The sequence below is a fragment of the Suncus etruscus genome, chromosome 5 (genome assembly GCF_024139225.1).
Source record: "Suncus etruscus isolate mSunEtr1 chromosome 5, mSunEtr1.pri.cur, whole genome shotgun sequence".
Classification (NCBI taxonomy): Eukaryota; Metazoa; Chordata; class Mammalia; order Eulipotyphla; family Soricidae; genus Suncus; species Suncus etruscus.
This window is the reverse complement of record NC_064852.1, coordinates 67,688,071-67,714,880: the sequence shown is the minus strand read 5'-3', so window position 1 is coordinate 67,714,880 and position 26,810 is coordinate 67,688,071. Positions and strand designations below refer to the sequence as shown.

Below are 26,810 nucleotides of genomic sequence, written 5' to 3'. Positions count from 1 at the left end.
CAAGGCAAACTCCACTCTGCTATGTCTCTGGCCCCAAGAGGAGAGATTTCTAAGTGCATAACCAGGAATAATGCATGAGCATCACTGGATGTGTGTGGCACATCTCCAAAAATTGATCTATTGCACACATTTAAATTAATAAAAAGTATGTTAAATGATATTTGTAATGTCATGAGGTGATAATTTATAAAACATTTTATATTTTAGTAACATATAGATGTTTTAGATTTGATTTCTCGAAAATGTCTAAATATTTTAAAATATTAATATGGTTTACATTACAGTAAAGATCAGCAAAAATGTACTTATGACTATTAAAAACACATAAAGCTGTTTTTCAGAGACATGATTTAGCAAATAGAAAGCTAAAATAAATTTATACTGTAATGAAACTTCTATTATGGATTATTTAAAATTATGTTATGGGCCATAGACATAATACAGGAATTTAGGCAATTGACATACATGCAGTTAAATCACAGTCAAACCATCATACTCATATAGTCCCTTGAGCTTTCTCAGCAGTAAATCTCGAGTACAAGGTAATGTAACAGATGGGTATGGCTCAAAATTCAAAATTAAAAAAAATCTAGTTAGAAGAATCTGATTTTATAATTTTTGGAACATAAAATTACATCCAAGCAAATACATGGTTAAGTACATCTCTATAATTAAATACATATAATTGATTTAGCTAAATTTTGATATATGTATTTAATATTAATATTTGTCTATCTTAGGGGTCATTCTGATAGTACAGTAGGTAGAGTTCTTGACTTGAATGAAATTAATCCATTTTTTTCCTCAACATCCCATATTGAACACCAAAGTCCTATCAGGAGTGATCCTGAGCATAGATTGAAGAATAAGCTTTGAAAATCACCAGGTTTGATTCCCAGACAAAAACTATAGGTAAACACAAACTAATTAAATATGTCCACCAATTTGTCTATTTTTCTGATTAATTTAATATTGTCACTAATTAATATTCAAGTTTGTATCTGCCAGTTTGTCAGTCTATTCATCTAATCTATGAATAAAAATTGAATGTTTCTGTTTGGGGTTACTATTATTAATGCTATCATAAAAATATGTACACACACTCTTTTCTAGATACACACATTCCAGTCAGTTGGGTGTTTACATATAAGCCTATTTAATTATCATTTTGGTAGTACTATTTTTTAATCTTTTTTTTTAAATGTTTAAAATTTCTTTCAGAATTAACTAGAACATTTTCCTCATTCAGCAGTAAAAAGTGAGAATCACTTTTGCTTGTAATAATTGCTCAGAAGAGACGTTGGGCTATACATAGCAATGCTCAGGAACTACTCCTGCTTTGAAATGAGAGATATTTACTCAGGGTACCATATGCAATCCCTAGGAAAAATCTTGGTTTACCACATGAAGTAAATTAACCACTGTATTATATCATTGGCTCTTGCTCCAAATAATTAAAAGCTGCAATATTGATTAAAATGCATTGGATCTAAAATTGCAGTTGAGAGAAACTTATCTATTTCACATTTTTGGTACTAGTAGAAATAGAATTTTTTTTAATTTTTGGGCTACCCCTGGTGATGCTCAGGGGCCACTCCTGGCTATGAACTAAGAAATCACTCCTGGCTTGGAGGGCCCAGATGCCAATCTGGGGAATTGAACCTGGTCTTTCCTGGGTCAGCTGAGGTCAAGGCAAACACCCTACCACAGTGCCATTGCTCCGGCCCCGGAAATAGTATTTTTAACACTATTTGAAATTAGTCATTTCTTGGATATAGTAAAACAATTAGTTTATTATATTACCTTATACCCCAAGACCATACATATTAGTTCTTGGAGTATTTTTGGGGTTTTCAAATTATGCTTTTGCATAGTCACATTATAACAAAATAAAGCCTACAGCAATATTTTGGTACTGTAAGCATTAAATTGTTGCAATATTTTGCTCTGATTATTATCATTACAATAATAAAAGTATAAATAAATTTTATTATGTAATGACTATTCTAAGTGATCTTTTTATTTTGTGTTCTCATGCTAATTATTGTTTTCTCCAACATTTATTCTATACAGTCAAATAGAAAACTACAAGAAGATATTAATATGATAAAAGTTGCAAATGAAAAAAATAATCCTAGTTTTTTGAAAAAGTCCATTCTTGAGCTTCTACATTTTAATTTTTTTTATATATATTTTTCGCTCAATAAAATTTTCCACATATATATATATATATATTTTAAATATGGAACGCTTCACGAATTTGCGTGTCATCCTTGCACAGGGGCCATGCTAATCTTCTCTGTATCGTTCCAATTTTAGTATATGTGCTGCCGAAGCGAGCACCCACATATATTTTTGAAGTTACTAAAATGTACTTTGCTTTGTACTGTTTACTAACATATATGGGCTACAAGCTAAAAGTATTATTAACATTTTGATTATACCATAATGTACTCAAGGTATTTGCAACTCAGAAATTTCAAAACTCTCTACACTTTATCTAAAATATACCTATATCTCCCTAAATGGAAAAATAAGGTCAAATCAGAGGAAATGCATTAAAAATTTAAGAACACTCACTGACTATTTATATTGACTGCCTACTAAAATTTTGAGTGGTATTTAGAAATTGCCACTTAAGGAACAGTATTAGAGAAAACCGTTAATTAAAAGTAAATTCGGAAGTACGTTTTCCCAAATATCTTTGAAAAGTTATGACCAAAGAATCACACTTCTAAGTTTTTCATTAGCATGTAAACTATCTTCCTGAATAGATTTCCAAATTTAAAAGAAACATGGCAATTCATTTTGCAGTTGCTAATACTATGCACATTTTAAAAAAGGTACTTCATAAATGTTGATTTTCCATCAAGGAAGGATACAAGAAAGTCAGCAGCAACTTTTGGTAAGTGTTATGAATCTCATTCTGCTGAGTGAGATATAAAAGGAGCACAGTTTCTTCATTGATATCCCTACAAACACCCTTTCCTTAGCTTTGTTACTATTGTAATGAATTGGGTGGCACTGTGTATGATTATTGTGTTCACCAATGGCTGCTATAGTGAAAATTCCCAATTTTTACTGGGAATTGCACCCCTTTTTTGGGGGGGCCACACCCGTTTGATGCTCAGGGGTTACTCCTGGCTAAGCACTCAGAAATTGCCCCTGGCTTGGGGGGACCATATGGGACGCCTGGGGATCGAACCGCGCTCCTTTCTTGGCTAACGCTTGAAAGATAGACCCTTAATCTCTAGCACCACCTCGCCGACCCTGGAATTGCACTCCTGAGCATGGAACTTACACACTTACATACATCTAACTGCATTGTTTCAGAGATCATCGTGCTCTGGGGTCTGGAAGAGTAATTCTACTAAGATGATGATCACTCTTTGTGGTAATGGTCAGATCTGCTGCACATAAGATATACAACTGAGCTATATACAACCCATATCAATCTTTTTTTTTTTTTTCTTTCTTTTTTTTTTTTTTTAATTTTTATTTTGATCATAATGGTTTACATAGTGTTGACAATAATATTTTAGGTACATATTTACATAAAATCAGGGGGGATTCCCATCACCAAATTGTCCTCCCTACACCTCCATTTCTGTCCTACCTCCCATTTCCTCTTCCCTCATCCCAGGTCGGCTTGAATATGTGGTCCCCTCTTTATCTAACCCACAACTTAGTAGTCTTGCACCTGTTTGGTCTTGATGCCTCCCTTAGTTCCCCCTCTAACTGGAGGCAGGACTAGCTAGTTCAAGTTGCGTGGTTTTGTTGAAAAAGAGAAAAGTAATAAACTGGGGTAAGGATCTAATACCCCGAAACTGGGCGGAATCCTTCTAGAGGCTCTCATCATCGATTTGAGAGATGGAGAAAAAGAAGGTGAAACACTCCACCAGTACCAAAAGAAGTGTCAAATATCTAGTGAGGGCTTGAGCTGTATCGATAAGCACCACAAAAAAAAAAAAAAAAAACAAAAAAAAAAACAGGCAAACAAACAAACAACTAAAAGCAAAACAAGCAAAAACAAACAAACAAAAAAAACACACCATGGTCTTGAAATGAGAAACATGGCATAGCACATAACGAAAGAAAAGAAAGGAAGAGAAAATATAAGTATGGTTGGGGACAGTTTCAATAATCACTCCCAAACAGAGAAATCGACCAAAATAGATAGGTGAATAAAAATAATAACAACAATAATAAATGGAGGTAAAAAATATATAGATAATAACCAAGGTTTTGTGCTTTTTGTATTTTTATTTTTTCCCTCCTGCCCTGGCACAGTAAATATTGGGGTCATTCGAAAAGGAATTCACTTGGCCTAAGAGATATGGGGTTTCTCCGTCCTTGGAGCATACTGTCATGGGATCAACACTAGACTTTGCTCAGGAGCCTTTACTCTCCCGGTGGTGGTTTTTTTTTTTTTTTTTTTTGGTGTGTGGAAGACTTCTGTTCTGTGTTTAGAGGTCTCAGTATCTGCACAGCTCCTGAGGTGGGACTTATGATGAAGTCAGTCTTTGTGGTTCTAGAGGTTCTGTTACCTCCGTATCATTTTAAACCATCTTCTGTGGTTGGTGATCTTGGTCTTTGCCCTGATCCTAGGGTGGCACCTAGGATAGCATCTTTCTTTGTGCTTCCAAAAGCCCTGTTCCGTTACAATTTTCTCTGCCGGACCTTTGGGACTGGGGATCCTGGTTATTGTGCAGGTCATAGTTCAAACCCTAAACTAGGGCTTTTTTTTTTTTTTTGGTCCCAAGATGTATACCGTCTGGTCGTAGTTCTAGCAGCCAGTCAACTATAAATCACGATCTTGGCTTTTGGACCTACCAAAGGGTGCCGAGACTTCGGGTTGTGTCTTGTCGTTAGCTGGTAAGGTAGGTTAATCTGCTCTGAGGTCAGGATGTTCAGATTTTCCTAATTGTCAGGAAATCATGTTAGAGTTGGCCCTTGTTGTTGACCCCGCAGTATTAAGGCAGTCCCGGCTGGGATTTGTTTCTTGCCACTGTTGTGAGGAACTGTGCCGTTTCTATGTCTGGGATCCAGAGTTCAAGGCTGGATGAATGGTATCTGATCACCTGAGGTCTAAGTTGATTCCACATGACATATTTTCAAGGTAGGAGATATCCCTGTTTTGTAAACAACTATGAGTTCCCATCTCTAGTAGACAAGAGCTCTTTTTTTTTATGTAAGATTTCCCCTTTATTTGGTGTGCCTTTGCAGGGGGAAGTGGTGCTACATTATAATGTCTGTGTATTTGTGGGTGGACAGAGGGGATAACAGAAACAGGTCACATACCCAAAAGCGAGGAAAAGAAAAAAAAAGGAAATAAAAATGTATGCGCTCACAAATGTATATGTAGGACAAACATTTAAAAAATAAATTAATTAATTAAAAAAAAATAAAAAAATTAAAAAAAAATTTAAGGTGAGTTAGTGAGGTTTTTTAAGGGACCAAAGTGGTGCAAAAGACTACCTTACATTTGGGGGAGAGTAGGTAAAGAGGTGGTGTATTACCAGTCTTATGCCTATGTTGGAGGTACAGTTTTTCCCATTGTCTTTTGGGTGTTTCCTGTGGTGTGTGGGTTCCCAGGCATCTTCCTATCCCACCCCCTGACCTTCTTCAGATTGGTAAAAATTTGTGGCAGGGAGGTCTTGGAAGAGTTCTTGCGTTGGGGATACTTTTGGACCTAGATCCGGTTTCAAGAAACAGTCCACGTTAGGGGGAGTTGGTAGGGAAGGCCGCACAGCATGAGTCCGCAGGGAGTTGGCTGTCTTTTCTTGCAGGAGACGAGGTGTGGGTTTGACTGGGTGTCTCCTCGCCTGGGTGCTGGGTACTGTTTCGTTGGGTAGGAGGTCGGCCTTGATGCCTAATAGATTAAGGATTGAGGGTGAAGAGTTTTAATATGGTGGGAGATCTGGATGGAATTGAGGGGTGAAGGGATAGTTGGATTTCCAGAGGGGAGACAGGGGAAGGTATATGGGAGGGGTATGCAGTGAGAGGAAAGAGAAAATACCTTAGAAAGAAAAGGAGAAGAGAAAGGGGAAAAAGTAAAGAGAGGAATAGAATTAAAAAAAAAAAAAGTAGTGAGAAGAGAGGGGAGAATAGCAAGGGAATGCTGGTTAGGTTGAATGTGTTCGAAGAATAGAGCCTGTAGTTTAAGTCTGAACATCACAGGCACTGCTTCGGTGGTTTGACTGGTCACATGCTTCAATTCCTAAAAGAAGGAATAACCTAGAGATAAAGTATATGTTAGAGAGTTTTCTCGTGGCCCTCTCGTAGTGCATGCTATGTATGGTATCTCGTGTGGTATCCCGAGTTGCCATCTTAGTTTGTCCGCCCTTTGTATCCAAGGGCGCCTGTGGACAGAAAAGCTGAGAGGTTATTTAAAATATAGTAAGATAAAGGCATTAAAACATAGTGCTATGGTATGCTGCCATTGCAGTCGTGATTTCCCTTGGTGTTCTATACTTGTGTTCCTGTATACGAACTCTAAGGGATTATTGTGGGCCTTTGTTTTGGAAGTCTGATTACTTACCTGTTCTCTTAATGCAGTTGTTTCTGTTGTTGCTGCTTTCTTTGTGGTATAATGTGTTGTCAAGTGTTTGTGTTGCTCCTTTTTCATGAATTTTGGACACTGCTCCCACGTATATGTTGAGTATTACAGTGTTCGAAGTTTCTACCCTGTTAAACCCTGTTATTTGATTGTTAGGTATTAGTTGTGTTTAAACTATATGTTCTAGGTGTTTCAGAATAGTGCCACCATTCTGTGTTTATCTTTTGTCTTCTGACTTACTTCGTTTAACATAACATGATCTAAGTCCATCCATGTTGCTGCAAAGTCTGTGATTGTATCGTTTCTGACTGCCATGTAATATTCCATTGTGTATATGTACCACAACTTAATGATCCATTCATCTGTTGTTGGACATCGAGGTTGGTTCCACGATTTGGCTATTATACTGAGTGCTGCAATAAATAGTGGGGTGCATACGTATTTTGGAATGAATGCCCTTCCATCTTGGGGGTATATGCCTAGGAGAGCAATTGCTGGGTCAAATGGCAGCTCAATTCTGAGTTCTTTGAGCACTCTCCAGACTTTTCTCCATAGATGTTGGACTAGGGGGCATTCCCACCAGCAGTGAATGAGAGTTCCTTTCATACCGCATCCCCGCCAACAAAGGTTGTTTCCATTATTTTTGATGTGAGCCATCCTCACTGGTGTAAGGTGGTATCTCATTGTTGTCTTGATTTGGATCTCCCTGATGATGAGTGAAGGTGAGCATGTTTTCATGTGTTTGCTGGCCATCCTTCTGTCTTCCTCAGAGAAGTGTCTATTCATTTCATCTCCCCATTTTTTTATGGTTTTATTTGGTTTTGAGGATCTCAGCTTTCTGAGTGCTTTGTATGTTCTAGATATCAGGCCTTTATCTGATATGTCGAGTGAAAAGATTTTTTCCCATTCTGTTAGCTGTCTTCTTGCATTAAGTAGGGTTTGTTTTGCCATGCAGAAGCTTTTTAGTTTGATGTAGTCCCATTTGTTTATATTACATGCTAAAGTTCTTGCCATTGGTGCTCCATTCTCAAAGACCTTTTTGATATATAGGTCTTCGAGTGTTCTGCCTATTTTATTCTCGATAAACTTTATAGATTCGGGTCTGATTTCAAGGTCTTTGATCCATTTTGAGTTGACTTTTGTATAAGGGGTGAGATATGGGTCGATTTTCCCTTTCTTACATGTGGTTTTCCAGTTGTACCAACACCATTTGTTGAATAGGCTTTCTTTGTTCCATTTCAGATTCTTGCCTCTTTTATCAAATATTAGTTGGCTGTATATCTGGGGGTTTATGTCAGGGAATTCTGTTCTGACCCACTGGTCTGAGGTCCTGTCTCTGTTCCAGTACCATGCTGTTTTAATTACTATGGCTTTATAGTATAGTTTCAAGTTAGGTAAGGAGATGCCTCCCAGCTTCTTGTTTTTCAATATGTGTTTGGCTATCCTGGGTCTTTTGTGGTTCCAGATGAATTTTGTGATTGATTGTTCTATTTCTTTAAAGAATTGTGTCTGGATTTGGATAGGGATTGCATTAAATCTATATAAAAGTTTGGGTAAGATAGTCATTTTGACTATGTTAATTCTACCTATCCATGAGCATGGGATGTTCTTCCATTTCTTTAGATCGTCTTCAATTTCTTTCTGAAGTGTTTTGAAGTTTTCCTGTATAGGTCTTTCACTTCTCTTGTAAGGTTGATTCCTAGATACTTGATATTTTTTGATACTATCTTGAATGGAATTGTATTTTTAATCTCTCTCTCCTCAACTTCATTGTTTGTATATAGAACGCTACTGTCTTTTGTGTATTTACTTTGTATCCAGCCACTTTGCTGTATTGGTTGATTGTTTCTAGGAGTTTTACTGTGGACTCTTTAGGGTTTTTGATGTAGATCATCATATCGTCGGCAAATAGAGATAGCTTGTGTTCCTCTTTCCCTACTTGAATTCCTTTGATTCCCTTCTCTTGTCGGATTGCTATTGCTAGGACTTCTAAAGTTATATTGAATAAGAGTGGAGAGAGTGGACAGCCTTGTCTAGTTCCTGACCTTAGTGGGAATGCTTCTAGTTTCTCGCCGTTAAGTATAATGTTGGCTATAGGCTTTTCATATATAGCTGTAACTATCTTGAGGAAGGTTCCTTCTAATCCTATTTTGCTGAGTGTCTTTAGCATGAAAGGATGTTGGATTTTGTCAAACGCCTTCTCTGCGTCAATTGATATGATCATGTGGTTTTGGTCTTTCATGTTGTTGATGTGATGTATCATATTGATTGATTTGCGTATGTTGAACCAACCTTGCATTCCTGGTATGAATCCCACTTGGTCGTGATGAATGATCTTTTTGATGAAGTGTTGGATTCGGTTTGCTAAGATTTTGTTGAGAATTTTTGCATCTATGTTCATTAGTGAGATTGGTCTGTAGTTTTGTTTCTTAGTGGTGTCTTTGCCTTCTTTGGGAATGAGTGTGATATTAGCCTCATAAAAGGAGTTGGGGAGGATTCCTGTTTTTTCTATGGTTTGGAAAAGCCTATGGAAAAGTGGTAGTAAGTCTTCTTGAAATGTTTGATAGAATTCACCTGTAAATCCATCTGGGCCTGGGCTTTTGTTCTTAGGGAGTTTTTTAATTACATCTTCAATTTCCTCTGAGGTGATTGGACTGTTTAGACTTTCTAGATCTTCCTTTTCCAGCGTTGGAAGAGGGTGTTTGTCCAAGAATCTGTCGATTTCTACTGGGTTCTCTAGCCTAGTTGAGTATAGTTGTTCATAATATGATCTCATGATATGTTGTATTTCATGGGGTTCTGTTGTAATCTCACCCCTTTCATTTGTGATCCTACTGATTTGGGTGTTTTCCCTCTTTTTTTTGGTGAGTTTTGCCAATGGTTTGTCTATCTTGTTTATTTTTTCGAAAAACCAACTCCTGGTCTCATTGATTTTTTGTATTGTTTTCTTAGTTTCGATGTTGTTTATTTCTGCTCTGGTTTTTATTATTTCTTGCCTTCTGGTTGTGGTTGGATTTCTCTGTTGCTGTTGCTCCAATTCTTTGAGGTGATCTTTTAAACTGTTGGTTTTGTTATTTTCCTGTTTCTTGACATAGGCCTGTATTGCTATGAGTTTCCCCCTAATTACTGCTTTTGCTGTGTCCCATAAATTTTGACATGTTGTCTCTTCATTGTCATTTGTCTCAAGGAATCTTTTTATTTCTTCCTTGAGTTGTTCTTTGATCCAGGTGTTGTTGAGCAGCATGTTATTTAATCTCCAGGAATTAGTTTTTCTCCATTGCTTCTTCTTGATATCAATTTTAACCTCTGTTGCATAGTGATCTGAAAGGGTACTTCTAATGATCCTTACCTTTGTGGTCTTATATAGGTTGGCTTTGTATCCCAAGACATGGTCTATTCTGGAGAAGGTTCCATGTGGGCTTGAGAAGAATGTGTATTCTGCTTTCTGGGGATGGAGGCTCTATATAAGTCTATCAGCCCTAAATCTTCTAATTTTTCATTTAGAGCTCTTATTTCTTTGCTATTTTTCTGTTTGGTGGATCTGTCCAGTGGTGATAGTGGAGTATTCAGGTCCCCTACTATTATCACATTTCCCTTCATGTGTTTCTCCAGGTTTGCCAGTAGTTGCCTCACATATTTTGCTGACTCTAGATTAGGTGCGTATATATTGACCAGGGTTAGTGTTTCTTGATCTAATGTTCCCCTGATCAGTAAGTAGTGACCCTCTTTGTCTCTGATCACTTTCTTGAGGTTGAATACAATTTGATCTGATATAAGAATTGCTGTCCCTGCTCTTTTTTGTTTTCCATTGGCCTGGATGATTACTTTCCATCCTTTTATTCTAAGCCTGTGCTTATCCTGTAACTGTAGGTGTGTTTCTTGTAGACAGCAGAAGTCCGGTTTATTTTTCCTAACCCAGTTCTCTACTATGTGTCTTTTGATTGGAGAGTTTAGTCCGTTTACATTTAGGGAAATTATTGATAGAGAGGACTGTTGTGCAGTTGTATTGTGTGGGGTGGTTGTTGTTACAATCGGGGGTTTGGATTGTGTAATTCGTCTCTGAGTAAATCGCTTAGTATCGTTTTAGTTTGCACAAATAGTTCAAGTTCGTTCATATTTGAGAATGTTTTTAGTCTGCCCTCCCATATGAATGATAGTTTTGCTGGGTATTGGACCCTGGGTTGGAAATTTCTTTCATTCAGTCGTTTAAATATGTCATTCCACTGTCTTCTTGCTTGAATTATTTCAAATGGGAGATCTGGTTTGATTCTTATGTCTTTTCCTTTGTACTTGAGGTTTTTTTTCTCCCTTATTGCTTTCAGGAGTTCCTCTTTCTCTTTGTTTTTTGCCATTTGGATTATTATGTGTCTTGGTGTGGGTTTATTAGGGTCTATTTTATTAGGGACTCTCTTGACTTCCTGGATTTGTCCTGAATTGTCTTTCCAGAGGGTGGGAAAGTTCTCTGTTATTATCTCCCTGACTACCTGTTCTTCCCCCTTCCCTATTTCCTCCCCTTCTGGTATACCTACAATTCTTAGATTGTTTCTTTTGTCTTTATTCATTAGATATTGGACTTTTCCTTCCAGTGCTTTGCCTTTTATTTCTTTGTTGGTTTCTTGATCATTTTTTGATTGCAGTTTTCCTTCGAGTTCTTCGATGTGCTTCTCCAACTCTGTGTTTCTGCTTGTAAGGCTTGTTACTTTGTCTTTTAAATCCTTCACTTCTTTTTGTATGGAATCTCTCATGTTCTTTGACATTTCTTCTTTAATTTGGCTGATTCTTTCATCCATGGCTTTCTTATACTCGGTTGCTAGGGTTTCTTTCATCTGTTTTAGTAATTCTTGCATTTCCTTCCTCATGACCGCTTTTAGGTCTTCTTCCCATGGATCTGTGCGTTTTGGTGGACTTGGAAATTTAATAGGGTTTGTCATGTTGTCTCCAGATATTAGGGATTTCCTTGATTTACGCATAATTCTTTGTATTTAATGGTGTGTTTTGGAGTGCTGTGGCTTCTAATTTCGGCCTGCTTTGGTCCCCTTCCTGAAGGTGATTCTAGAGGATGCTGTTGGGTGGGCTTGTTGAACCTGGCTCTTTCTCCTCCCCTTTGCTACCTAGAGTTCGGCCCTCCTGCAGTGGGTATTATTGCTTTTCTACTCCTTATTTCTGTCGGCGGTGCAGTTCCACTCCTGGCCACACTGGTTGCTGGCGCTATTGAGCCTAGCTCCCAATCCCCCCTCCTTTCTCTGGGAGTCAATGGAGCTCTGCCCCCTCCAAGTTTCCCTTGAAGGAGTTCCCTCAGTCCGACCCTTCAGGCTCTGCCCTCGCCCTTGGGGAGTCCCTGGTCCACTCCAGGGTCCAGGGGGGTGGACTGCTCTAGGTCACCTGCGAGTCCAGAAGGCTGGCCCTATCTCCCCACGTCTATTTGGGTTGCTCAAGTTGCCGTTCCAGGTGCCCACCTGGGGGAAGGGACTTGCCCAAATCACTCTCGCAGGCGCTCGTGGTCCCTGGGATGTGCTGGGCTAGGCTCCCGCGTGAGGCAGCAGGGACTCACCCAGGCCTCCCAGGCTGGCGTCTGGGGTCTCCGGGGGATGTGGTGGGCTAGGCGCCCGCGTGAAGGAGCAGGGACCCGCACAGGCCTCCCGGGCCGGCGTCTGGGGTCTCCGGGGGATGTGGCGGGCTAGGCGCCCGTGTGAAAGGGCAAGGACCCGCGCAGGCCTCCTGGGCCGGCGTCTGGAGTCTCCGCGGGATGTGGCGGGCTAGGCGCCCTTGTAAAGGAGCAGGGACCCGCGCAGGCCTTTCGGGCCGGCGTCTGGAGTCTCCGGGGGATGTGCCCAGCTAGGCTCCCGCGTGAGGCAGGAGGGACTCACCCAGGCCTCCCGGGCCGGCGTCTGGGGTCTCCGGGGATGTGGCGGGCTAGGCGCCCGTGTGAAAGGGCAAGGACCCGCGCAGGCCTCCTGGGCCGGCGTCTGGAGTCTCTGGGGTGCCCAGCTAGGCTCCCGCGTGAGGCAGGAGGGACTCACCCAGGCCTCCCGGGCCGGCGTCTGGGGTCTCCGGGGGATGTGGCGGGCTAGGCGCCCGTGTAAAGGAGCAGGGACCTGGGCCGGCGTCTGGGGTCTCCGGGGGATGTGGCGGGCTAGGCGCCCGTGTAAAGGAGCAGGGACCTGGGCCGGCGTCTGGGGTCTCCGGGGGATGTGGCGGGCTAGGCGCCCGTGTAAAGGAGCAGGGACCCGCGCAGGCCTCCCGGGCCGGCGTCGGGGGTCTCCGGGGATGTGCCCAGCTAGGCTCCCGCGTGAGGCAGGAGGGACTCACCCAGGCCTCCCGGGCCGGCGTCTGGGGTCTCCGGGGGATGTGGCGGGCTAGGCGCCCGTGTGAAAGGGCAAGGACCCGCGCAGGCCTCCCGGGCCGGCGTCTGGAGTCTCCGCGGGATGTGGCGGGCTAGGCGCCCGTGTAAAGGAGCAGGGACCCGCGCAGGCCTCTCGGGCCGGCGTCTGGGGTCTCCGCGGGATGTGGCGGGCTAGGCGCCCGTGTAAAGGACAGGGACCCGCGCAGGCCTTTCGGGCCGGCGTCTGGGGTCTCCGGGGGATGTGCCCAGCTAGGCTCCCGCGTGAGGCAGGAGGGACTCACCCAGGCCTCCCGGGCCGGCGTCTGGGGTCTCCGGGGGATGTGGCGGGCTAGGCGCCCGTGTAAAGGAGCAGGGACCTGGGCCGGCGTCTGGGGTCTCCGGGGATGTGGCGGGCTAGGCGCCCGTGTAAAGGAGCAGGGACCCGCGCAGGCCTCCCGGGCCGGCGTCTGGGGTCTCCGGGGGATGTGCCCAGCTAGGCTCCCGCGTGAGGCAGGAGGGACTCACCCAGGCCTCCCGGGCCGGCGTCTGGGGTCTCCGGGGGATGTGGCGGGCTAGGCGCCCGTGTGAAAGGGCAAGGACCCGCGCAGGCCTCCCGGGCCGGCGTCTGGAGTCTCCGCGGGATGTGGCGGGCTAGGCGCCCTTGTAAAGGAGCAGGGACCCGCACAGGCCTCTCGGGCCGGCGTCTGGGGTCTCCGCGGGATGTGGCGGGCTAGGCGCCCGTGTAAAGGACAGGGACCCGCGCAGGCCTTTCGGGCCGGCGTCTGGGGTCTCCGGGGGATGTGCCCAGCTAGGCTCCCGCGTGAGGCAGGAGGGACCTCAATCTTATTTAAACTTTATTTCCATTTCAATTAGAAATTACTTTTAAGGAGATAGGCATAGTTGGAACCAGAATATTAAGTGCATCTTTTTTATTTGTATATATATGCCTATATATATACAGAAGATAGGTGATATACATATGAGAGATAAGGATAGATTATAGATTAAAGTAAATAGACGAGATAGATAGATGATAGATAGATAGATGATAAATAGATAGATAGATGATAGATAGATAATAGATGATAGATAGATGATAGATAGATAGATAATAGATGATAGATAGATATAGATAGATAGATAGATAGATAGATAGATAGATAGATAGATAGATAGATAGATAATTTTACACAAAGGATCCTTCAGGAATCTATGCACCACTCTTTTACTGCCTAGTAATATGTCCGACAGTTCAGCATAGAAATGTTGGGGCCTGGTAGTGCTAGAATATGTCAATTTTACACTTGACAGTGCGTGGGAGCCATGTGGTACTAGACATTTAACTCAGAGCTGTACATATAGCAAGCATGCACTCTACTAATTTGAGTCATATCTTCAGTTTTCCAAATATTAAAATTCATTTTTAGTCTACCATTGTAGACTCCATTTCTGGGTGCTTTTCACTTTATTTAGAAGAAAATCATCAACTAAAGGGCTAGGAGTGTATGACTGTGGACCTGTGACTTGAATAATGGAAATTGGAGGTCTGACAATACTTTGAGTGTTCTTACTGAAAATTTTTTCAATAAGAGAAAATTAGTAAGAGAGAATTAGTTTAAATTTGTCAGATAAAATTTTCCTGGTTTATTTTTCTTATTTATCATTTATATTTTTATTATATAGAATTTGGTTTTTGTAACTTATTTCTCCAAGAACAGTCTTTGTTAATATATAATATATAATTTTGGGTTTTCTTCTATTAGAACTAATTATGGATACTCAAAAATATTGCTTATTTAGGTGTTTCTTTTCTGTTATTTTGTTTGCTTGGGGACCATATGGGATGCCGGGTATCGAACCCATGTCTGTTCTGGGTCAGTCACGTGCAAGGCAAACACCCTACACTATTGCGCTGGCCCCATTATTTTGCTTTTCAAACATATTTTTTCTCTTATTTTCATGTAAGTAATGTTTGGCATTTTAATCTAAATTGGAAATTTGGAGTTTCTATTTTGATTTCTCATATTGCACACTAAATAAATATTATCAATGTGTATCTATATTGTAAAGTTCTATGTAATAATTTCACCACTTGCTAAATCCCTGGTTTGTTCACTGCCTATTTGTTCACTTACAAGAACAGTATATAATACGTGATGACCAGTAACTTATAATACAAACCATTCGTGTTCATTGCAGATATGTATACATAGCATTGATATATGCACATATCAATATCTATCATTTTAAATATCACATGTAGATAAATTAGGAATTATTTATTTAATATTTTCTTTCGAACCAAGTTTCTAAATAAATCAATTTTCTTCTCTCCAAACAATCTTTTATAAATGTATGTAAGATGGGACTGCAGTTATCATAAGGGTCTTGCTTTGCATGTGGCTGACATAGATTCTATCTCTAGCCCCTCTTATAGTTCCCTGAGCCATGACTTATGACCACAACAATAAAGTAAATGAAAATTGTTTATGAAAGATGCATGTACCTGTGATAAATTTTCAAAGTATTACTCTGATAAAGCTTTTACAATTTCTCTTTCATTTTGTAGGATACAAAATTATTTATCTCATATGTGAAATATGGGGAAAATAGTATGGGAGCAAAGATAAAACAAAAGAATGGTATAATTGTACATATAATTGAGTTTTCCTTATGGATGAGGGATATGTGAAGAGAACCTTGGGACAATACTGGAGAAAAGTGGGCATTTTGGTGGAAAGTCTGGTTCTAGAATGATATATATATCAAACTATCATTAACAGTACTATAAAAATGGAGCCTCAATAAAATAAAATAAAATGGAAAAATGAACTCTAACTAGGGAGGTTTTTCTTAATATTTAATTTTACTTTACTCTTCATTTTACATGCACTTTTTATGCATAAGTTCTGAAGAGACATGAAAATTTTTGTTATTTTAGAGAGAATAAAATATCTACTCAGTTTGGATATTTGATTCCTAAGGTTTTCAAGAATTTATTTATATTTTAAATTTAATTTAGTCCATTCAGTGTTCATTGATCCTAGTAAAATTTTTATTTGCCTGATGATATACAAATAAAAAACTTTCCAGTTATTATTTCATATACTTCCTCTGTCATTCACACACACATACCATTACTAACTTGCTGTTCTGGTGTTTCCATGACCCATTATATATGTGTTATACTTTTGTGGTATTCTTTTTTTTGGTTATTGATTTCCTATTTTATTTTAAAACACATTTTTTTTTGTTTTTTGTTTTTTTTTTTTTTTTTTTTTTGGTTTTTGGGTCTCACCCGGCAGTGCTCAGGAGTTACTCCTGGCTCCATGCTCAGAAGTCGCTCCTGGCGAGCACGGGGGACCATATGGGATGCCGGGATTCGAACCGATGACCTTTTTGCATGAGAGGCAAACGCCTTACCTCCATGCTATCTCTCCGGCCCCTTAAAACACATTTTTATTTTGCCTTTTACTTCAGAAAATTTTATTGACATATTCAAAAACTCAGAGAATCTTACCTTACCTCTATTTTACCAATGAACACATCAAAGACAATCTAGATTTTTGTTGGAGACTTTTAATCTCTAACATTTTTTTGGTTATTTAGACTTTTTCTCTCTCCCCTTTTGTATTATTTATATGTTATTGCATATTATATCCATATTCTTTAGCATATTTACCACAGCTTTTAAAAATAGCAGGTCTTGGGCCAGAGTGGTGGTGCAAACAGTAGGGCATTTACCTTGCATGTGGCTAACCTAGGATGGATCACCATTTAGTACCCCGGTGCCCCATAGGGTCCTCCAAGCCAGGAGCGACTTCTGAGTGCCTAGCCAGGCATAAGCCCTGAATGGCACTGGGTGTGGCCCAAAAAGCAAAAACAAAACAAAACATAATAAGGTCTTATCATTTGAAACTTGCTGCCTCATTGTACCCTGTTTAATGTTAACTGCCACTTCCAGCTATTTATATTTTTAGCATGAATATAATATTTTAGTTATTATTGACATGATCTACTTAATTAAAGAAACTAATCCTTTTATCTTTAGTGATGTGCTGTTAAACTGTGAGGAGAATGGACATATTTTACTGTGTTATGTGTTATGATTTAGTCTTTCATTTATTTTTAAGCTGTGTACTTCATGGGTGTTCTGTTCTGCTATTCCCCTCTCCTGATCTTAAGTGACATAATTTACTGATATTTGACTGAGGTATTATTAATAATATCTTAATAAATGCTATATATTCTTTGTATGTTTCTGTATACTTTTTTCCTATAAGTTATAACTCTTAGTGTTTATCTCCATATAGAGGTAGCCTCTCCTATCCATTTTTTATTTGCTTAGTAGAAAATTATAGTAGAAAAGTCTTGCTTGAGATACAAGCTCAGGTCAAAGCCACTGCATAGACTAATAGTTATTTTTAACCCCAAATGCACCAATAATATTATATGACATTGTTCCTTTTTGCATAGGCACACTAAAATAAGGAAATCTTAGGTATCAAAAGGAGTTCTTATCTAATAGAAATAAGAACTCATAAACTTTATAGTGTTGGTGTGGCTTGGAACTTGATTTAGACTCAATTGATGGGACATTGACCGTCCAAACCAAACGCCATATCCCAACACTAGAACTGTCACAGTTCCCTGCACTAGCATCAGGAATCAAACTTTCCTTGGGGAAGCCCTAATACTGCTCTGGCATCAACTTGTTCCAGGGTAGGTGCACATGACATCCTGACAATGAGAAAAGAACTCAATAGATGGGCAGGTTGCACTACCTCACCACCTAACAGTGAGATGAAATCAGAAGATACTCAGTCTTAAGATCCATGCAAAACCAAGATATCTAGTTACAGAAGACTATCACAGCCACGACTGACCAGAACTTTTCCTGGGACCATAAATAAAGACTTTACCAGAGGTTTGACCCTAGAATCTGTGCAAAAACCAAGACCTCTAACTACAGAAGACTGACTTTGACAATCGGAACTGAACAGAACTTCTCCTGGGACCATTAAGAAAGACTTTAGGGTAGGAATACCAACATGCCCGGAACCTGTATCAGCCCTATGAAAGTAAGCTTCAAGGGTAGAGACACCCTGTATCTCTTAGGCCAAGGAAATTTACTTTCTAATTTCCCCAACATTTACTGCACTTTTACAACAAAACAAAACAAAACAAAACCTTGCCACACCTTCCCCCTATTCTGTCTTTTAATTTATTTTATAACTTGTAGATAGGTCTCCACCTTTTATAGAACCTTAGAATTTGAATCATTTTAATCTCCTCACATTTCTATATTTTATACAAATTGAGAAAAGAAAAAATATGGATGAAATTCAGGGGCCAAGTCTTCTCAGGAGCATTGACTAAAAAAAAAAGGTCAAATATAAATACCCAAGCCATAGTCAATGGCAATAGATTCTAGAGACCCAAACTATAACAAACTAAACACAAAATGGGCCTGTCGTACTAGTGGTCCAGGGGGCTAAGAGGGAAAGTATCAGATGTATGTTGGTAACTATTATAGAGAAAGTCAACACTGGTGGTGAAAATAAACCTAATTCATTGTCACCATGTACCTAAAATAAAATAGTGAAAGACTTGTAACTCACAATGGTCTCAATAAAATTTGAAAAAGTGAGTTAGGAACTAGTAAAATAGTTCTAAAAATAAACATGTTCAAAAAATACCATAAACAACAAAACAACTCAATAACAATAAAGCAACTGTTCTAGTATATTTAGAATTAATCCCTTCTTTAGTTCTTCCAGCATTAGGAGATTTTTTTTCTGATAATCACTGGGAAACTTCTGGTAAATTTTTAGGTAATAACTTTCGTAGAAGCATAGCACATCCAGTTGTATGTTTAACTCACATATCTGCATATATCAATATCAGGAAATTCTAATTTAAATTTTCTTAACTAGATAACTACTTTGGTTGTTAAATGAACCTTAGTATTTAACATAGTCAGTCTGCATTTTATTCCCAAAAGCCAGTTATATAAACAAAATTTATACTTTTAGTTTAAGGGTCAGTTTATTTCATGTCTGTATTACTTTGACAAAATCAGTAAAACATAGTCTGACTAAGTCCCGAAGAAATCACATAGCAACTCTGAGAACCACAGCAATATTTGTACAATACTTCTGACTTAGCAATAGACAGAAAACAGAGTAATTTGGTTAAGCCTATTAAATAAAAGAAATCTGTCAGTTTATCTGACTAGATGTCATTTCATATAAAATCTCAGCCTGGATATAAACTGCAATTCACCATATTTTAACACTAAGAATATTACAACTATTACTTGGAATTGTCTCAAAATGTTGAATTTTGAATCCCTCCTATTAACATGTTAGCACAGCCTCTCATCAATATTGCTTATTTTTCTAAATGCCAAATTATATCTATACATCATTCATTACTCAGCATGTTGACCTGAGTCCACTGAACTGAGTGCCCAAATTTCCCAGTGCTCTGGGCTTCACATGATTTTGAGACACTAGAAATACAGACAAAAACTTGAATGCAAGTTATATTAGTTCCTTGTAATTTGGAAGGCAGTTATATAATCTCCAGCTGATAGATACAATTTGAATTCAATCTTTCAATGAATATTTATAATATGAAAACTATGTCTAGAATTCTAATCCTAGTTTCACAATCCATTAATTAGTTCTAAACAACATTAAAATAGATAAACTCTGTTCTCTTCACTTAGAAAGCAATGTGTTATTTCTTCACTATAGAGCTCTCTTTTAGCTCTTTCTTGTTTTTCTCTGACTATCCTTATTCAAAAGATTTAAGCAGTCTCCATAAAGATATACAAAAAATTTGCTTCTAGTTAATTTAATATATATATACATATATATGTATACATATATGTATATATATACATATATATATATCAGGGGTTACTCCTGGGTATGCTCTCAGAATTTGTTCCTGCCTTGGGGGGCCATATGGGATGCCAGGGGATCGAACCAGGCTCTGTCCTAAGCTAGTGCAGGCAAGGCAGATTCCTTACTGCTTGTGCCAGTGCTCCTGCCCTAGTTTATAGTTATTTTATAGAGCTTTTACATTGTTATATGTAAGTAACATTACTTCTGTAATTTCAAATCCAAATACAAAAAATTAGTACTTGCCTGATAGCTTGTTAGAGACTGTGAGGGTAAATGGAGTTTCTTTAGTCAAATTCATCATCAACACTGTATTTCATCAGTATCACTAAAAGTTAATCTTAGGTGGGGCCAGGGCGGTAGTGCTAAAGGTAAGGCATCTGCCTTGCAAGCGCTAGCCTAGGATGGACCTCGGTTAGACCCCCCGACATCTCATATGGTATCCACAAAACAGGAGCGATTTCTGAGCGTATAGCCATGAGTAACCCCTGAACATCAATGGGTGTGGCCCAACCCCTCTCCCCAAATGTTAATCTTATGGTTGGAGCAATAGTACAGAGGATAAGTTACTTGTTGGTGTGTGTGTGTGTGTGTGTGTGTGTGTGTGTGTGTGTGTGTGTGTGTGTGTGTGACTGACTTGGGTTCAATTCCAGACACCCCTTCTGATTGCACTCTGCTAGGAATTATCCCTGAGTGAAAGTTCAGGGATGAACTTTAAGCACAGTCAAATGTAGCCCAAATATAAAAGACACATAAAAAGAAAAAGTTCCTCAAAGTAAGATTGAGATGTTATTGTGTTACTTACATACAGGGCATTTATGAAATTATCAGTAAATATATTTATTTTAGAATGCAGACATAGTCAACATATATAGATATGAAAAGTGAGCCTTGGTAATTCAAGTGATGAGAGAAAATAAAATCATTTTACCCATTAGTGGAACATTAGTGCTAGACAAGATAAAATTATCCTAACAAAGTAAATGAATCTAAAGAACCCAAAAGATTATTTAACAGGTGTTTTGGCTTCATTTTTCAATTTTTCCAAATGCTGTGAAAGAAAATGTTGAAACACTAAAAGCCATCATAGTACAGTGGATAGGACACTGTAGAGCCAGGAGTTAGAACTGTAAACAATGCATATAGCCAGCAGTACGCCCTGAACATGGCACAGTTAGTCTAAAAACAAAATAATAAAAAAGAAGAGAATTATAGCATAGAATATTCAAAAACAGCATTAAAATAGTGGACTAAGGAAGTTTAGAAGAGTAAAATCTATGATGCTTCAGAAAACTTGGGGAAATAAAGTCATAGCAACATTTTTTCTAATGTTTAAATAATATAACAAAACAATCATTCCAAATTTTTACAGAAAGACGTTCTCTTTCTCTACTTTCATGTGGAGAAAATTCTATTGGACTATAATATATTTTTGTTCTTTATAATTTTTATTGATACCAACTTTTAAATTTAATTTTAACACATGTGCTTTAGCACATGCAGAAACTGTGTAATTATATGTATAAACAGCAAACTACTGTTAATAGACAATAAATAACTGCAATCACAAAAGAAAACATTTTTCAGTGTTTTCATGGGAATCTTACTGGATAACAAATTTTACTTTTCCATAGGTAATCAAATTGTTCAGCAACAGAACAATATAGTCTATATTTTACAAGTTTATCACTTGTGATGGATCCAACATGAGACGATTTAGGTTTTAAGGTTCAGCCACTAGTTTATACGTGGCAATATGCTGGTATACATACATACATACATACATACATACATACATACATACATACATACATACATACATATATACATACATATATATATTTTTTAACCAGCATTAACTTTTTTAATATCTAATTAACTCAATACATTTTCTCTTAAAAGTGAACCTCAAGGAGAGTCAAGAATTTTAGTCAGGTCCATAAGAAGAGGAGAAAAGGTGGGACTCTGGGTTTTGAACAAGGATCAGGATGTCATTTTGTAAGGCACCACAAGTTAGACTTCTCTTACTGAAGCCTGTTTCCATTAACACCGCTCCAAGCTACCTGGCCCTACCAGGTAGTCTATCGGGTAGGATACAAGGGAGCAGTTGAAAGGTGCCCGAGAAAACAACTAATCATTTTCAAGATCAACAGAAGGTATAATGGCCCTAGAATCTTTCTCTATATATAATCTGATTTGTGACCTTGGGATTGGCGGTCTCCTTTAGGGAGAAAACTCTGGTCAGCTTGGGGATTCTGGCTGTTGGAATAAAGTTTTGTTCAGCTTTTAATAAATTAATAATAATTCATATTGACTAGTTCTACACACAAAGTATAAAACATACTTTAAATTATTAACAGTTTATTTCTTGTATGCAGGTAATATTTTATCCTACTTGACTAATATAAGACCTTTCAGATAAACAGTCTGTTTTCCATCTGTATTACGAAACATAGTATACAGAGTGTGAAGTCTTAAAAGACTGAGGAAAAAGATAAGAAGTTGAGGGCAAGAAGGAGGAGATGTTGGTATTCTAAATTGTAGTGGAAGCCTTAAGCCCCAATTCTAGGGCAGTGGAGAGAGCTAGGTCTGGAAGTAAACCCGACTGGGGAAATAGTCCACCCATGGTTAAAGGGATAAAACAGTTTCAGGAACTCTTACACACAAACATCTTGCTCCTAAGAAACAAATGTAGTTGTGGAAAATCGAAACCACTAGCAGTTTTCCCCACTGAGACCCAGGGTCTTTATTAGCAAGAGTCAGACCACACCCTAGGCTGTATAATAGGTGGCCTAAGTCACCAATCCAAAGGATTCTTCTATCCAGAGGTGCTTCCAATCAATGAGTAACAAACATATACTGAAACGGGGGAGGAGGACCTGTTAATTCCAACACATGTAAATTCAGCACAGATAGTAATGAAGGATTGTTATGTGAAAAATAGATAATTGAATGGAGAAAATGCTAGATGCAAGTTTGCACAAAGTAGTGGATTGAATATATTCAAACTATTGTATTTTTCCTTGAGATGGTTAATCATTTTTACATTTTAAGGTACATCTCCCCATTAGCTAATGATCCACTAGACAATTAACAGTTACTTTCAAGTGAACATAGCAATATACACATGTAATAGAAAAAATATAAGAATTATAATAATAGAGTATAAAATATTAGCTAGCATTTCCTTATGATTATTTTGAGAATAGTGTTCATTGCTTTATTTCTTTATTGCTGTATTTCTTGCAAAAATTTTAACATTCAATACTGTAATTTTCCAAGTTAAAACATTTCAAGTGGTGAGAGCAGGGAGGGCAGAATGATAGTACAGAGAGTAGGGTTCTTGCCTTGCATGTTCCTCCCCCCAAAATAAACAAAATATCAAACATTTTAAAAGGCCATGGGTTGGGGCCAGAGCAGTGGCGCAAGTGGTAGGGCATTTGCCTTGCATGCTATAACCTAGGATGGACCAAGGTTTGATCCCCAGGAGTCCCATATGGTTCCTCAAGTCAGGAGTGATTTCCAAGCGAATAGCCAGGAGTAACCCCAGAGCATCACTGGGTGTGGCCCAAAATCCAAAAAGAAAAGAAAAAAAGAAAAAGAAGAAGCAAATAAATCACACTTTTTCAATAAAATAAAGGCCATGAGTAATAATAGTACAGCAGGTAGAATATTCGCCTTGTATGCAATTGACCTTGCATGTTAAGGGTTCTATTCACATTATCTGAACCCTGCCAGGATTGATCCTGAGCACTTTTACTGTGGCCATACACACACAAAAAAAATCTTTTATGGAAGGATTCCACATTACTGACAGTCCTAATAATTGATATAACTCAAACTTACTGTATTTTCTGATTGCCATGTGTTCTCACTGTCTGCATTTAAAAGATAAGTATCTCTAAACTGTTTACTACCTGTGTACTGTTCAAGTTACTTTTTGATGACTTTGATATAAATTATTTACATTTCCCTCTAGTTCTTATTGCCACAATAATTTATCTCCTACAGTGTCCTCAGTGTGCATGATTTCCTCCTTCCTAAAGGAAAAATTTCCTAACCTGAGATTGTTGCAGTTTTCATCATAACTTTTTTAATGTACACTATTTAGCAAGGAAATAGAAAAACTGTTCAGAAAATATTTATGAGCCTTTGCATTTAAATATACATATTTTTTATTTTTCACTTTAAAGGCCTGCATTTTATTATTTAAATCAGGTTTGATTAGCTCTAAATATATTTGCACCAATTATATGTGAACCCAATATATTGATTTAAAGTTTTTTATTTAAATTTTAATTAGAAATTTAATTTAGAAATTTAATTAGAAATTTAAAGTTTTTTATTTAAATTTTAATTAGAAATATTTTAAATGGTTTATTTAGAAAGCCCTAGTATCTTGTTTTATGAAGATAAAGTCCTATAAACAAACAATTAAACTTATATTTTACTGGTATTTCTGTATGGTGGGAGGGCTATTTTTTAGTGAGAAATATATATTCCATGCACACTCATTTAGACATTTACCAGAAACTTTCACATTTATATGATTATTTTATACAATACAAAGTAAAGTATTGAACCTGAATTTTTTTTCTTAAAAATGAAGCCAAAGGGGCTGGAATGGTAGTGCAGTAGAAGGGCATTTGCTTTGCATGTACTAACCTAGGACTGACCCTGGTTCGATCCCTGGCATCCCATATGGTCCCCCAAGCCAGGAGCGATTTTTGAGCGCATAGCCAGGAGTAACCCTAGAGCATCACCAGGTGTGGCCCAAAAATCAAAAAAGAAAAAAAGAAAAAATTATTACATTTCTCAATATCCAATAACCATAGATTTTAATATTCTCCTTCACCCTTAATTTCACACTTTTTAAACACAGTAAGAATTTCAGGTAAACTAGCTATTTTATACTTTATGGTAGACTTTATTATAATTGTTTTTATTGAAATTAGTTTTACCTCCTGAAGGGCTAAGATATTGGCTGTGATTATCAATCAAAATACCATTTTATTATCTAGTAACCTTTTTAAAAATTGTCAGACAATAAAAGTAAAAATGAACAGGATGCTAGGAAAGTATTACTTCTTCAACTTGATACATCATTTTTATATAAATGTTTGGAAATTGTTAAGAAAAATTTGATGATTCCAGAAATAAATTTGTGGAGTAGATATAAAATAAAAATTTAACTGCATTTAAAGTAACCATTTTCTGCTAATCAGAGTGAATTAGAAAAATATATGTAAGCCATTAAGTTATACCCAGTTGTATTTTGTTCTTTAACAATTATATTTTGTGAAGTTATTACCATTTATTGCAATATGAAAGAAATAATTTAGAAAAGTTACTTATTTTCAAAAAATATTCAATAAAATATTATGTAAATTGTAGGTCATAACTCTTGATTTATGTTTCCTATATCTCTTTAAATTTATAACAATTTAAACATATTTTGGGGCTGGAGAGATAGCATAGTGATAGGACATTTGCCTTAGACGCAGAAGGATGGTGGTTCAAATCCCAGCATCCGATATGGTCCCCCTAGCCTGCCAGGAGCAATTTCTGAGTCCTGCTGGGTGTGACCCAAAAAACAAACCAAACCAAAACAAAACAAAACATATTTTAACAAAAATTATTAATGATAGTTGAGCTTGGGGAATATAATATATTAACAGCAATTGTACCATGAGGATCATCTCATTACTTGTGCTCTGATACTCCATTATGCCCCACCTTACAACCAACCTCCCCCATCCCTGCTTATTACATTGGTAGGCACATTAAAGTTCAGTAATTTCAGCTTAGGTCTCACGCTTCAGTGTCCTTGAGTCTGTGCTTTGGCTATATTGTTATATCACTATTCCAGTTCCCTAGTATAACCAAAGACCAGAATCTTATACCTTTTTCCTTCCCTTTCAAATATTTTTCTTTCCAACTTGATTTTACTTATCTGTCCTATATCCTTTTTGAATCTATCACATATTTATCTTTCTTTCTTTAATCTTTGTACACTTACATTTATAGTACCAAAGCATGTCTACACTGATCTATCCAAAAATTTTTGTGTATTTTATTTAATATTATATTAATTATTAGCTATTTTGAAAACAAAATTAAACCCTAGAATTAAATTACATGCTTTCCTTAAAATGTGAAAAAAAGAATCTTAGGTAATGATTTAACAATATAGGGCATGTTTTGCTTGTGTGAGACACTGGGTATACCACCCTCTCCCTCAAATAAAAAGATGAGAGAAAAACAGCAGTTTTCTTCTTCTTCTTCTTCTTCTTCTTCTTCTTCTTCTCTTCTTCTTCTTCTTCTTCTTCTCTTCTTCTTCTTCTTCTTCTTCTTCTCTTCTTCTTCTTCTTCTTCCTCTTCTTTTTTATAGAAAATTAGAATGTTTTATTTAATAAATTCTACATAGCAATTCTAAATTCATACAGTAGTATTTAAAATAAATTTTTACAGCTAAAACCAAAGCAGACTCAAGAACACTGAAATTATGAAATCTAAGCTGTAATCACCAAACTTTATAATGCCCTTGTCAAGGTAACAGGTATGAGGTAAGAGTGAGGGATCGTGGTATGTCATGTAATATGGAAACACTAGTAGTGAGATAGATGTTCAAATATTATCAGTCTTTATAAATCAATAACTTTGTAAATCGTGGTTTTTTTAAAAATTAAAATTAAAATAAGAAATTTTAATATATGTAATTTCATAACATTATGCAGATTAATTTTAGTATTACCAGGGTTCAAAATGATGAATTTGAAAAAAACAATGCTTAACATCAGATATTAAACTAGTTGTATACATAGCAATAAAAATTATAGGAAATGTCACTCAAGTATCCATGGGAAAAATTGAGAAAAATAACATTGTTTTCTAACATGTTTAAGTTTTCATGCTACTTGTGTAATGAAAAAGGTATACAACTTTTAAATAAATTTAAACACTGGCTTAAGTGACTACAATATTGTTATTTCTGGTATTCAACATTCCAATACAAATC

At 37.6% G+C, this 26,810-nt stretch overlaps 1 non-coding gene across 1 annotated transcript; it reads right to left on the bottom strand.

Annotated features, from left to right (window-relative positions):
• Positions 1-2,236: 2,236 nt before the first annotated feature.
• Positions 2,237-2,343, bottom strand: LOC126010485 (U6 spliceosomal RNA). Its single transcript, XR_007496512.1, has one exon. It is a non-coding gene; the product is annotated as a U6 spliceosomal RNA (small nuclear RNA).
• Positions 2,344-26,810: the final 24,467 nt, after the last annotated feature.